The 11,180-nt window shown below is 32.1% G+C and overlaps 1 protein-coding gene across 21 annotated transcripts in view; it reads right to left on the reverse strand.

The window, feature by feature from the left end:
- Positions 1 to 11,180, reverse strand: part of LOC105149436 (CUGBP Elav-like family member 1-A) — a 562,295-nt gene that overhangs the window by 125,367 nt on the left and 425,748 nt on the right. The window lies entirely within an intron of this gene.

Here is an 11,180-nt window from a genome sequence, read left to right on the forward strand (position 1 = left end):
GGAGGAGAGTTTCGTCTCTTTCTAACGAGATTACGAAAATTTTTCAAATTTTCTAGAAGTATGCGCTGGCGCTCCGGCGTTGATTTTCACGCTAGTCTCTTTCGGAAAGGAAGGAAAAGGAAAGGAATCGATGAACACCAGTGCCAATTTATACTGCGAACAATATCTCGACAATGAAGCGACGATGCACGTTATGGGAGAAGTTAGAAACGACGAATAGCACGTGCGCACAAATGTTCAGGGAATAAACGTCAGAAAACTTTTTAAATAGACCATAGCTACTTTCTTGTGCTACGGCTTTTATTACGATTATTTGCTCGTAGAATAAAGCGAGTATTAAAAATGATTGTCTTACAAAAATTCTTCGTAAAAATTTTTAATAAATTTTAGAAAATTGTCAATGCTTTTGTTGTTCGAAATAAAATGAATATTGTTAAATGAAAAGATATAGTTCTTTAGTTTAAGTTATTACCAAATAACATTTGAAACTATATTATATTTAGTATATTTAATTTGTAATAATAAGACAATTTTATAAATTTAATAATGTAGCTTAGAGTGTCATTATTACATAAAATTGAAATTATTCTATTATATGATATATTTATCTTCAATAAAATTCGATTCCCAAAGTCAAAGTCGCTTCCATTAAAACTTGTTAAAATCCCATCGTTCCATTTTCAATTTTTTTCACAAAGTCCAATCTTCCTACGTTAATATTGCCATTACCTCGAATACGTTTTTCGGACATATGCTTCAAAAGTTCTCACCGACAAGCTCATGCTATCTTTTACAAGGTCTTTCTTCTTTTCCATTTCACCTCAATCCCTTCGAGCGATCGATGTCACCTTGTCGAGTACGCTTTTTCTTTGTAACGCAAAGGAACTTTTATGTAACTTCGTCGGGGCACGGTGCAGATGCAACTAAGAAAGTTTAATTACGTGTCTGCACTTTTCTTAAGAGCAAGAATTATAGGTCGCCTGTTTGGCAGAACATTTATGCTCTCCTTGGCCGAAAACGAGCATTTAGGATTAACACAATTACGTCAAAATTGAACTTTTTAAACTTTCCAATGAAGTTGAATTATTTACGTCATACTCGAACACTTTTCTGACTTTTTTTCTTACTTATTGACCATACTCAGAAAACTTATGCGGAAGTTATTATCGTCTTCAATTTACAAAAATTAAACTATACTACTTTAACTATTTGCATATTATTGTAATAAATAAATTTTTTATTTCTTTTATGCAAAAATATAAAAAAAACCGAACTTGTTTTTTTTTTCCTACTAATTTAAAGCAATTAAACAAATTAAAAATAATTTTATATTTTAGAAAATTATATAATATACGTATATAACAACAATAAAAATATGTATTAATGTTATTAAAAATGTACGGTATAATAAAACTAAAGAAATAATGTTTATGAGAGACGTTGGGTATTTCATTATTGACATTTTGTAACAAACAAGCATGACGATTGGTTTAAAATAATTAAAGGAGCTTGGTGGAATATGAAAATTAATTTCAACAGATAGCCGCTATATGTCCGACGATAATTAATTTGATAATTTAACGATGAAGAAATTAACGATGATGTAATTAATTTCGAAGATTCGCGTGAGTAATTAATGCTACGACGGGTGTAATGCACACGCGTCGCGTGCAAAACCGACTTCACGCCGAGGTGCGCATTTGGTTCATCCGTTCACATTAGATTATTAGTATCTGATTACTGTTGTAAATTAATTTCCGCGAAATAATACTATTCGATTGGCGGATTATCAGCAAATTCCAATATGCAAAAGTATATCTTCCTCTTGCAACTTGAGTTATCGAGATAAAATCTGCTCTGCGATGAGATTTTTTCATACGATGAGATTATATCTTCTTTTTATAATGGTCTTCTTTATGCTTTTACGCTTGACTTAATAACCGAACTATAACATGATAAAATGTCGATTCTAAGATAAAAATTACATTATGGATTAAATCCTGAATAAAGATTGGCTTTGCTACCAATAAAAGACTGTATCATTCAGAGGAAGTTTACAAATTACATATTTAGATTATAACAATAATCTTTGTTTATCTTTAATGCTTGTTTATCTGCGTAATGTATATTAAAAAAAATACTGTTTAGTTGCCTTTTAAATTAATTGCTAATTAATTTATTTTCTACATTTTTATTCTCTTTTGTTATTCAAAGAAATATATTCTTAGTATAAAAATAGATTGATTTCAAGGAAATAATTTCTTATTGCACATAATATGCAATTTAAATGGGATTAAAGCGATGTTTCGCATGTAATTATCACTCTCCTCATATTCATCGATTACTTTCGTCTATGATTCAAATAGAAATGAGATCTAATCCGTTCATGACTACAGACGTAGAACGATGAATACACTACCACAATTATATATGCTCACTACTTTAATATTGGCAATTTGATGTACAAGAGTTTTTTTTATCTGATATTATGAATTTCTTTTAATTAGTGAAAGATTTTAAAGATTTTATCCTCAGTACAAATTGATTAAAAACTATCATTTGTTGCAAATATTAATCGTCAACATTATAAAAATGCCTTAGTAACTAAATTCTGAATATAATTTAACTTTCCTTCTCTCTCTCTCTTTCTCTGTTAAAGTTATTTATATAAAAAAATAAAAATTTTATTAAACTTAATATTATATGCTTTTGTAATTTTCAATGATTTTACATTACACTATTGTTTTTTTCTGCTTGATAACTTATTGTTTGATATTCTGTAATTTCGAAGAAACATCTTGTAGGATAATTTATATATTCACAAAAAAAGGAATTGAAAAAAAAGCATAAGAGAAAAAGAAAGAGAGTGAGAAAGGCTAACACTAGTTGTGGTAATGGCGATGGCGATAGCGGGTTACAGAAAGGAGAAGGAACTTGGGAAGGGGTAGACCCGGGAGAATTTTCAAGCACGACGTCGCAATTACATCGGATCAGAGTGGAATATTTCATCCGGCACCCTTCATCCGACGAAAACGAGAAAGACGAGGTTGTGCAACCAGCCCCTCTACTTCTATCCTTTCGTTTTCCACCCACACCCACCCTCGTACGGATTATTAACGGGCAATTTGCTGCGTCTGCTGCTGACTGTATTGTCTCTCTATTCTCTGGTCCTCCGTCGGTCGGATGGCAGGCCGTCTTTCCTCTTTCTCGCATCCTTTGCCGTCTTCCGCCCGTATTCAGGCTGTCTCGTCGCCTCCACGTCAAGTGGTTTTCCCTCGTTCTTCCTCCAATCGACCTTTCGCCGTTTCTCCTATCCTCGTTGCGGCGCTTCATTTTAAGAGCGGTTCGAAGTTCGTTAAGATGGCACGAGCTGCACGAGGTTTCGGTCACTTGGAATCCCTTCGTCTGCAGAACCCTTTTTGTAGTATCTCTTCGAGGACATTTTCCGTTTCGTCCTTGGCAGGAAGACAGAAATTGAAATGGGAAAAGTGTAACTGATGCATCCGAGAAAAGGCGTTATTTCGAAGAAAATGATGACAATTGATAGGCGCAAAACACATAGCATTTCTAAATTATTGATTTATAACTAAATTTTTATTACAGCTGTATTTTAATTTATACATTAGTGATTTAAGCTGAAACTTTATAAACTCAACTCGTCTTTCAACAGAAAAGTTTTCTTAATAAAACAAGAGTACACTTTTGTTTTCCGAGACATAACATCTAACTAAAAATTCAAAATCTACAAGAAACGTTAAGATAACGAGGAGAGTCGCAAAACATAACGTTGAAACTTTACAAAAGATGATGAGTGACCTTATTACCAGCAAGCGTAAGTACAGCTTGATACATTAATGATCTAAGAGCTAAAATAACTCAAAGCAAGTTTTGAGTATATACATTGTAATTATTCTTTTATTACATTTTATAAAAAATATTTTATTTATTATAATGCAAAATATAAATACAAAAATACTATCCTTTTTTCTATTAAAAGAACATGACAGTTTTTATTCTAAAAGTTATAAAATGATAAATATCATTTTTCTTACATCAAAGTATTAATTTATAATAATTTAATTATATATATATATAATAATTTCTGAAATTAATTCATTTAAATGAATATATATAATAGTTCAACATCTTAACAGTCAGATCGTAGAAGCGCTTCGTATTTAAAGTAATATATATATGTATATGTATATATATATATATATATATATATATATATATATATATAGATACATTTACTATATAATTTTGTGTAATTTTGTAATAATTAATAAAAATCTATAAAACACATTTTCATTTATATTTATCTTTTAATAACGAAAAGGAGAAAATAGTTCGTCCTTTCAGGCAGAAATATGTAGATATACTATTTGCCTTTCTCTTCTTTTCCGCCAAAATAAATGTCAGAAACATCGGAAATAAGTGAATACATTTAAAGAATGTAATATTCGTGTTCGTTCAATTCAATATTGCGTCTTTAATATTGTACTATATCTCAGAGAAGATTGCGTCTCCACGTGCTTCATTTGCAAGGAATTTCTCCCACGACCGTGCCTAAGAATGTAACCCAGGTGAGAAGACCACTAACGATTTCTCCCTCTACCGACAATTATTTCTCGTAGGTAGGTAAACCCCTAAGGAACGAAACTGGTACTCTGGAAACGCTCTGCGGCATGACACCGGTAGATACTTGTATTTACGAGATATTCGCCGGGTAATATCGGACCTACGAACTCGCGTGGTGATACACGTGTGCGTAAACCCGAGAAAGGCGAGCAGCCCCTGGCACCACTAGCAGCGCTCTGGTTCCGACTGCAGTCAGTAAGCCAGTTAGGCGGGGTATTTAGGAGGGAATTTGGTGGTCCTGAAGTTGTACATTATACTCCGTCTACTGCGGAGAGAGAAGAGAGTCTGCAGCCGGTGTTACGCAGGCCGGCTGCGGACCCAAAATCCACCATTTCCCTGGGGCTGGAATTTGTGGCTCGGTAAATTTAATAAGTCGACAAGCAACACTCTCCCTTGAACTTCCACAATACTCACCACGACACAATTTTGTCAATTGTTCTTCAAGATTTCTTCATTAATCAAGATTTAGATAAAAATACGGAATTTTTTCCAACAAATTACAATATAATATTTTTCATCGTAAATGATTACAATTAGATTAATGCTGAATTAAAATTGTTACTATAAAAAATTAATATTTCATAATAAGACATTAATGTATTATAATTAACTCAAATTTTTTTATTGAGTAAATATTTATTTATTGTAAGTAAATGTTTTGTTAGTACTATTCAAATAAATATTTATTTATTTGAATAATAATAATTTTATTTATTAAAACTTAATACATTTTTTCTCAACGTGGATTAATACAACTATTATAATAATTTGAAAAAATATTGCGGCGTACTAAATCTTTCTCATCGTTTTTCATTCCAACTTTTTCGTACTCATCGAATTTTTTATTCTTATCCTCTTAAGACAAAATTTTGAATTGTAAATTTTTGTCATAGGCTAAATCAACTGAGACGACTACAAAGATGAAAGGAAAGAAAAAAGATCGACTTGATTTCAAGTAACTTACTTTTCCGTTTCGCCGAATCGTTCTTGCGATCTTAGTGCGCCGTTGAGTTTGCTACAAAGAGCGTTGAAGTAACATAGTTCGAGATTCCGTTCGTCACGAGAGTTTGAAATCACTCGCCTGGTATTCGCAGCTCGATGATGTAGTTGGAGATACAATCTTGAAGCAAGGAGAGACTACCGTCTTGTTTGCCTCGTCTTCAACGATACGTGAATGGCAGACAATGGCTTTTCGATGATGAAACGAGAAGCGAAACTTGGACGTTCATTGTTTAGTTGACTAACTCGACAGATAGCATTATATCGATGAAGCAACATGTGCATCTGCACGACAGATCGAACATTAAGATTGTTGTTGATTTATATTATCATGGAATACACAGCATATTACTCAGTCACAACAATGTGCCATATGCTTACGGTGACTATATTTTCTTAAAGAAAATAAACGACAAATCTGAAAATTTTAGGGCTTTGTTCTTATACGTTTTCAAATCAATTTGTGATTGTCAAGAATCTGTGCATTAAAATTTCATTGCATAGTATAATCAAATTGAAATAATGCGCAGTTTACTCTGTATAGTTTGAAACTGGTTCGACAAACTGTATTAGAACAAACTCTTGATCGGAAATAATAAAAGGTTTGAAATAAAAATAATTGTATTTGTATACATGAAACTGTAAAATATTTTCCGTAAAAATTTGCTCATTAATATAATTATATAGACATTTTATTATATAAACAACGTTAGTTAGAAAAGAATGTTCCGTAATTTCGAAATAAAAGACAATATTGGTGAACAAGAGACAAAATTGAGTTTTGAAAAAACAAATAAATCTAAAGAACAGCTATCTAAAATAAAGGATTGCCCTTTACAATAAAGAACGTATGGTCACGTACATATGCTGGAAGTTATATATCATCGAAAATTGATTTCTTGAAAATACAAGTCTTCTTATCAAATAACTATATACAAAATGCCTTAAAACAATCGTCGCTTGTTATTTATATTACATATTTATTTATTGTATTTTATATTATATTTCGATTTTTATAATATAAACTTTTTCAAAATTAATAATTATTCAATATATGATACCAAGTAAAAAAAAATAACATTTATTATTTTTAAAGCTATATAAAGCTTTATAAAGAGATTTCGTAGATTGATAGAGTAGAGTAGAAAATGGAAAAAGATTTTCTTTTATTGCACAGAAATACGGGTAAGATCAGATCGTTTCAATTAAAGGTCTTCACGAGAGAGAAAGAGAAATAGATCTGCTGTCTCCATTTTTGCCGAGTGAAATGGACTTTCCCACCTCGCACTTTCCTTTACATATTTCACGGTACAACTCATTCGGACACTGACGGAATAAAAGCGCCGGCGCGCGAGGGTTGGTTACGAGCGGTCAAACGTTTGCAGTACCGACAGGAGGGTAACTACGAAGCCGAATACCAGCGAGCCATTCTACAAAGTAAACACGATGAAGCCAGCCAAGGTTTATCCTCGTCTGAATGCAACAAGCTATTTCTACTCGTCCAACCCTTCTCCTTTCATTCGAGCTACTCTCAACGCTCCTTGTGCACAATTCGTGACAGTGCACTACGATAGTTTCCGGTACACTTCCTCGTTCCCCATAAAAGAGCCATAAACGAGTTAGCAGTTATTTAACCATAAATCTATATTAGGTATAAAGCTATATTAGAATAATATCTAATATATATTGTATAAAGGACATTTAAAAAATATAAAAAGCATTTCTAAAATTTGTTTCAATTATTGTATAATTCATAAAAAAATTTATCTTAATACATATATCAATATTTCAGCATAAATATCTGTTCTTCCAAATAAATTACAGCAAGTAATACACAGTAATAATGATGTGTAGAAAAGTCGCAGCATCCAAAACTCATGAAAAATAAATGACATTACGGTATGTATTAGGTGTTGGAATTAATTCGTAGCGTTTTACAAGAGATGGCACAAGCAGTACACTATTTCGTTGTTACCTATAGTTCTGTATACATTGTAAACATCTATCATAGGACGTCATTTGCCGTACATAACCTTTCTTGAAATCATAAATAACAATACTGTATAATTCATTGAATATGTCAAAATTTGTGCCAGATAAAGTGTTTTTGCGGGGAGTTTTGCTTCATTACTTTAATATGAACAAAAGTGCAGCTGAAGCTCATCGTATTTTAGTGGATGTGTATAGTGAACATGCTCTGGCTGAGCAAACGTGTAGGAAGTGGTTTGCACGTTTTAAAGCTGGTGATTTCGACTTGGATGACAAGGAGCGACCTGGTCAGCCGAAAAAATTTGAAGATAACGATTTGCAGGCACTGCTCAATGAAAACTCATGTCAAACACTTAAAGAATTATCTACGTCATTGGAAGTTGACTTCTCAACAATAGGAAAACGTCTTAAAAGTTTGGGCATGATCCAGAAGGAAGGACATTGGGTCCCATATGAATTGAAACCAAGGGATATTGAGAGACGTTTTCTCACGTGCGAACTGCTGCTTCAACGGCAGAAAAGAAAAGGTTTTTTGCATCGGATTGTTACCGGTGACGAAAAGTGGATCCATTATGACAATCCAAAGCGCAGAAAGTCATGGGTTAAGCCCGGCGAACCATCAACATCAGTGGCAAAGCCCAATATCCATGGCTCAAAGCTCCTGCTCTGTATTTGGTGGGATCAGAAGGGTGTCATATACTACGAACTGCTAAAACCGCATGAAACCGTTACTGGAGATCTCTACCGACGGCAACTGATGCGCTTGAGCCGTGCATTGAAGCAAAAACGGTCGGAATACTTCGAAAGACACGATAAAGTCATCTTGCTGCACGACAATGCTCGCCCACACGTTGCAAAACCGGTAAAAACATACCTGGAAACACTTAAATGGGAAGTGCTACCGCACCCGCCGTATTCTCCTGATATTGCACCTAGCGACTACCACTTGTTTCGATCATTAGCTCATAGCTTGTGCGAGCAGAAGTTCACATCTTACGAAGATTGTACAAAATGGTTCGATTCCTGGATTTCATCTAAAGATGAACAGTTCTTCCGACGCGGTATTCATTCACTGCCCGAAAGATGGTCAAAAGTAGTAGAAAGTGATGGGAAGTACTTTCATTAATGTATTTTTTAATGCTCATGTAAAATAAATAACATTCTTTCATTAAAAAAACGCTACGAATTAATTCCAACACCTAATATATTTCCGCGGATAAAACAAGCGGCTACCATTTTGCGCTATTGTCGTGCATCTCTTGCTCGTGTATGCATGGAATTTTTCAATGGTCGCTTCTCGAGCTGTTACCGGAGAACAAGGGTAGACTATCACTTGTATCATGATAACTATTCTACGTATCAAATTTATTTCATTCATTAGCCATATCGCGCCTTCATCAACCGTAATGCTATTGATTGCAGTTGTTTTAAAGCAAAAATTTTGCGTTATAAAGATGTTAATCCAATTTATTTAATAATATAGCGACAACAGAATGCGTCTTCAACTTAAAAAAAATATAATAATTTACTCTTGTAATTATGATTGATGAATTGACTGATTCTCGTGTTGTAAATAACAAAAAAGTATAGTGATGAATGTATAGTAATAAAGCAAATGAAAAAAAAAAAGAAGACGATATTACATATAACCACAGATTTTTAAACACGCTTTACCATAATTCGAGAATATAATTCATACTTGGTACGCTGCTCTGTTATTATGACACGCGTATTTTCATTCTCCTGCGAACAATTATGATTTGTCCAACTGACCATATCATCCGCTGAAACTGCAGTGACAATCATTCGCGATTTACATTGCTGATCGAACCCAACTATTATAACGCTATGTAATGATCAGATGCGTTGAACGACAGTAATATTACAACGGAGCAATAAATCATTTCGTTCTACAATAACAATAATTTTTGTTCTGCCATGAGGCAATTGCGAATCGCGCACATAATTGCATTAGTTTGCACATTCATTGTACAAGATAATTCGAAGAATTTTGCATTAATCTACATTTTTTTGTAATAAATTTGAAAATGATTCTTTATTAATAATATTTCAATACCATCTTATGTATACAATTTTAAACTTTTACATATCAGATTTTTAAGAAATTAAATATAAAATATTTATATATAGTTTGTTTAAAAAATTAATTAAAAAATGAAACATTTTAGGACCTTATATTTTTTAATTTAAAAAAGAAGCACAAAAAATTAAATAAATCATTAATTACTAATTTATATGTTACAAAATAAATGTTAAATTTATTTAAAAATAAATTTTTCATATTTTATTCAAACTTTATTAAATTATTTCATTATTACATAGAATAATACAATATTTTAACATTTGGTACGAATGTAAATTTTCTCTCCATTAAAAATGTATAATAACTTAATAATTTATTCAAGTACTCCTACTACATGATTATATATCTTTACTATATGATTATATGTCTTTATTCTCCGTTATATTAATTATTATTAGAACGTACCTTACTAACAAAAATGTAAGGAATAGCAATATTTTAGTTATAGAATCAAATCGTAAATAATATGTGTATATATATATATATAAAACGTTAAAAATATATATTTCATAAATTTATTTTGTAAATTGCTTTTTCCTAAAAGCAGCCTAAAAATTCCTAAATTACACATTTAATTATTGAGCAATGACAATTTTAATGACATCGAGATACAGTGTGAAAATATGGCTTTCGAATTACCGAAACCACCATAAATTTCAGCGTTTCACAGAGGCTTTGTAGAGCATAATTGATTTATATCGTGATTTATGAGACATTCCCTATACGAGGGATAGACCAGCCCTTTTCAAGAGAAAATAAATTGCTCTTAAGCACAATCCCGTAAATAAACAAGCGTACCATTTAGCGTATATCTCCAGTACCCATAAGAGCTATTAACTTCAACGATTTGGTTGACAAAAGGATATAAAGGTAAATGGCACGAGAGAGAATAACAGATCATGAACAATCACTGCTGAGGTAAATGAACAGTTTAGAAAAGTCAATATATTTCCTATTTTCGATAATTCAATAAATTTTAATCCTATCCATAACATATATCCATATTATTTTTAATATATTCCATGGTTTGCTTAAAATATTTTCTTGTGCAGAGTTTATTTTCATTGTGTTTCTTAATCAATCATATATAGTAACTTAAAATATAAAAGAATTTAGCAAATCAAGGATTATTATTTAGTGAAACCAAAAACTAGACACTAAATAAAGATTTATAATATTCAGATGTGATCTTTTCTTCTGTTTCATATTCCATTTATTCTAAGTTCATGATCTGAGTTTTCTCACCGACTGGAATATAGTACTCAGCAAAATCTTTACGTATTCTCGGAATTGAAAACTAAACGGGAAAGCGCGCCACTCAAAAGATAACGGGTGGCTTCGTGACTTTTTAAAGTATCATCTTGAAGTAATAGATGAGAAGATCCTCGCCTGAATTTATAGTCGCGTTCGCGAAGTTCAAAGTTCTCGCGAAGGGATTTTCTCGGAT

This window comes from Acromyrmex echinatior, chromosome 3, assembly GCF_024713525.1.
Source record: "Acromyrmex echinatior isolate Ae372 chromosome 3, ASM2471352v2, whole genome shotgun sequence".
Classification (NCBI taxonomy): Eukaryota; Metazoa; Arthropoda; class Insecta; order Hymenoptera; family Formicidae; genus Acromyrmex; species Acromyrmex echinatior.